Consider the following 5,000-nt stretch of genomic DNA (forward strand, 5'->3'; position numbering starts at 1 on the left):
CGCAAAGCGCGCTTTTCCCTCCACAGAAGCACGTCGCTAAACTAGTGAATGAACTTGCGCTACCTGGGCGGTTCAGCGCAAAAAAGGAGGCGTGTTCCGGCGCAAACAATCCCTGGTGCTATTTTGCAGTTCCATTAAACAATTGCGCCACTGACCAGAAAAAACCTAGTCTAAAGTCAGTGGCGCGCTGCGCGTTGTTCTTTATGCTATTTTAAGGGCGCATGCTTGACCATAATGTATAGCGTGCACAACGCGCATACACTTTGCTCATGTAATCTACACAGATGCAACAGTTATTTTTGCAAATCATAAATTGTTACACTAAAAAAATATTAACACATGAGATGACGGAAATCATTGTGGTGTGCCACGAAGATGTGAAAAAATAGGCATAAATCTAGCTTACAAATGATTCAGGCTAATTGTAATAATTAAGGATAAGACCTGTTTGCCCAATAGTGGCGAGACATATATGTATATCAGGACATCTGACAAATTGGTTTGTCCGTCAAGAACCAGGAAAAAAAATCGACTGAAAAACTGAAAAAACTGAAAGACTGAAAAAAAAAAAGACTGTGAAATCACCTTTACCATAATGTACAACATTACAACTTCACTTCTCTGTCTTTCACTGCTCTTACAAGCACATCAGTCTCCTCGGCTGTGAACCGCTCCTGGCGTGCGCCTGGTAAATACGCCATAATAATAGCAATCCATAATGGAACTTGCGCACCTGCTTTTAAAGGGAATGTTGGATGACGCTCGGATTGGTTTATTCACGTTACGCCCAAACCACACCTATGAATAATGAAGCTACTTCAGACCAACCCATTTTAGATTTGCGCCGGGCGCAAGAGCCATTTATCCCGCCGGGAAAATAGCAACAGCGCCGAGACCCGCCCACAAAGTTACTTGCGCTTCGCGGTTTAACACTTGCGTTTCAGATCGTTAAAATAGGGCCCATAATGTTTTGCCTGATGGGTGTATATATATGCAGGAAAGTGATTATTTTCATCCCTCATTCTGACCTTCTAAAGGTGTGGCTCCTTTAAGGTTAGTCAGTAAACAGCCACCGTTATTATTGGCTAATAACACTGAAAACGAAACCGCTATTGCACGCGAGTAAGTGTTTTGAAAACATTATCCATATAAAAGCATAATTTCCAGATTTACAGCTTTATGAAATCATTCACTGATGGTTTGTGATGCAGCCGCTGTCAGATCAATCAGTAAAGAACAGAAGAACTCTCCATCACACTGTGCCTCGCTAACAAAACAGAGGCTCTTAACAAGCATATTAGCCTGTTGTGATGGGCGGGGCCTATGTTGTGATGGGCGGGGCCTATGTTGTGATGGGCGGGCCTATGTTGTGATGGGCGGGGCCTATGCTGTGATGGCGGGTCTGTTGTGATGGGCGGGTCTGTTGTGATGGGCGTAGCCTACGTTGTGATAAGCGTGACCTACGTTGTGATGGGCGGGCCTACGTTGTGATGGGCGTGGTCTAGGTTGTTATGGGTGTGGCCTGTGTTGTGATGGGCGTGGCCTGTGTTGTGATGGGCATGACCTGTGTTGTGATGGTCAGGGTCAATGTTGTGATGGGTGTGGTCTATGTTGTGATGGGCATGACCTGTGTTGTGATGGTCAGGGTCTATGTTGTGATGGGCGTGGCCTGTGTTGTGATGGGTGTGGCCTATGTTGTGATGGGCATGACCTGTGTTGTGATGGGCATGACCTGTGTTGTGATGGTCAGGGTCTATGTTGTGATGGGCGTGGCCTGTGTTGTGATGGGTGTGGCCTATGTTGTGATGGGCATGACCTGTGTTGTGATGGGCATGACCTGTGTTGTGATGGGCATGACCTGTGTTGTGATGGTCAGGGTCTATGTTGTGATGGGCGTGGCCAGTGTTGTGATGGTCAGGGTCTATGTTGTGATGGGCGTGGCCTGTGTTGTGATGGGCGTGACCTGTGTTGTGATGGGCATGACCTGTGTTGTGATGGTCAGGGTCTATGTTGTGATGGGTGTGGCCTATGTTGTGATGGGCGTGGCCTGTGTTGTGATGGTCAGGGTCTATGTTGTGATGGGCGTGGCCTGTGTTGTGATGGGCATGACCTGTGTTGTGATGGTCAGGGTCTATGTTGTGATGGGTGTGGCCTATGTTGTGATGGGCGTGGCCTGTGTTGTGATGGTCAGGGTCTATGTTGTGATGGGCATGACCTGTGTTGTGATGGTCAGGGTCTATGTTGTGATGGGTGTGGTCTATGTTGTGATGGGCGTGGCCTGTGTTGTGATGGTCAGGGTCTATGTTGTGATGGGCATGACCTGTGTTGTGATGGTCAGGGTCTATGTTGTGATGGTCAGGGTCAATGTTGTGATGGGCGGGGTCTATGTTGTGATGGGTGTGGCCTATGTTGTGATGGGCTTGGTCTATGTTGTGATGGGTGTGGCCTATGTTGTGATGGGCCTGGTGGGGCCTATAGAGCGATGTTGTATGAATATTCGTTGATGTTTCACTCTGGAGGCGGGGATATGTTAATGTGCCCATGTGATGTCACAGATCCCACAATATTAAAACAAGCCATTTTTGGCGCACGTTTAAATAAATGCGTTGTTTCTCCTGTTCTAAGCTCTGAAACGTCCAGGATGTTTTGTAACACTCATTTTGTCACATATATAAATGAAGGAGATCCATTTATCCCAGAGCAGAGAAGAATATTAGAAGAAAGGGTTAAAGAGAAAACATCCCAAACAGCAACATCACCAAACACATTCAAAGAAATGGAAATTCACAATTCACATCTTGTTAGAGCATTTCAGCCCAACCACAACATGTAGAGTTCACTCAGAAATAAAGTCCATTTCTCACAACTGCCACCTAGTCAGGTAAGAGGTGTGCATCTTACCCCATCCCGACAGTTCAATGGAAGTCCACAAAAGTTCAACATACAGTGTCCCAAACTATAACCCAACGTCAGTCCAAATAATCCAAGGTGTGGAAGAAAACCATATAGTCCAGATGAAGTGTGCTTGCTTGACGAATGAGGCCAAAAGAAAACCCTCTGAACAAATATGCAAAACAGAAATCAAAATATGCACTTGAATGCAGAAAACAAACATAAAATTACAAAATATATACACAACTTACACTGAGCTGTAGAACCAGAGGTTCCTCAATACAGGGTCTCATGCATCACAAAGTTGAGCAAACACTCAAAGCCATGCCAATACCTCTCCCAGAGTCTTACTTGTTCCTCTTAAAAGGATAACCTGTCCTTCAGAAACCTCCCTAGATCCCCCTTGAGGCGGGAAGGAGCATTACATCACATGACATGAAACAACTTCTCAAAACTGTTACAGTTTTAATGGTACAAAGACCTCTTATGTGTCAAAAGATCAAGGCAAGTTTGATTTGTGATGTCATGACGCCGTTGACTTTCAAAAGGACTGAATATTAATTGTTATAGGTAATTGCCTTGCGAGTCCACAGGCCGGACAGATGCATTAGTAATGAGAGCAGCGCACACACACACACACACACACACACACACACACACACACACCAAGCAATTTTTCAAAAAGCAGTGCGAAGCAAATAAGCCCTCGCACCGCCGCTGAGATTCACTGCAGCTTCCTCAGGACTAGTGCCAATGTGTCCACTTAGCAACACACCGACTGGCACTGAACACACACACACACACACACACACACACACACACACACACACACACACACCTCTAAACAGGGACATATCTTAGCCTTCTATTATTTATGATTATCATTAAGAACAGCATGAGAGGTCTGAGCCTGATAAGAGTCCAGCAGCTGAAGCACAGCATGCGATCAGCACACTATTAAAACTAAAATATAAATATGAAAGTCTGAAAGCTCAAATATACACTGATGTTCAAAAGTTTTTGATTGGTAAGATTTGTAATGTTTTTAGAAGAAGTCACCGTGAGCAGAAGAGACGACTTCTAAAAACATTACAAATCTTACAGATCAAAAACTGTTGAACGACAGTGTATCTAAAATAAATATATCTGAAGCATAACTAAATAATAATAAATACTTAACTATACAAATAATGATAAAACTATACAAAAGAAACATAACTAAATAATTATAATAGTTATACTAATAAAAATAATAACTATATAAATAAATGCTTTAATGAAAACATACTTAATATAACCTTCTCTGCATCAGAAACAATTTTATTTGCTGATTATGAAACCAAAACTACATAAGGGAAAAAATATTAACCAATAATTTCAATATGACTCTCTTCCCCGGTGTCATCCAAACACTAAATCCCATTGTATGAAATGTAAATAATAATAATAATAATAATAATAAATATGAGATAAAGCACATCATGCTGCACGCATGAAAAATACAAAAATACATAACAAAAATCATTATGTAAACTTCATATTTGTACAAAACACAAGCAAATAAATAAATATACAGTAGTCACCTTAATCCTTTGAGTAGTCAGCGGTTTAATGACGCATCTCTAATTTTAAAGGTGCAGTGTGTAATATTTATGAGGATCTATTGACAGAAATGCAATATAATACACATAACTGGACCGTTATGTGTTTATGACCTGAGAATGAGCCGTTTCTATCTACACACACCGCGGGTACAGTGAAGCCGCCGCCATGTTTCTACAGTGGCCCTAAAGGGACAAACTTCTCTACAGAGCTCTAGCTACTCTCTGCTGTCTCAGATGAGCACATCTTTGTCCTGTGTGGGCCACCGTAGCTTCTCTATGTGCTCTGAAAGGGAGGGGTGAGCGGTGGGCGGCTGCAGTTCACAACCTCACCACTAGATGCCGCTCAAACTTACACACTGCACCTTTAACCGTCCCAAAAAGCAGGTTTTATCTGATTCCTCTAACTTCTGAAGACGTATTGCCTCATATTTGCATCCAAATTCGTCACAGAGGGCACAGCGGCGCGGGCAAACTCAACCGGCTGTCTGGGAGACGGGTCACTGC

The sequence above is a fragment of the Gobio gobio genome (assembly GCF_949357685.1).
Source record: "Gobio gobio genome assembly, chromosome: 22".
NCBI lineage: Eukaryota > Metazoa > Chordata > Actinopteri > Cypriniformes > Gobionidae > Gobio > Gobio gobio.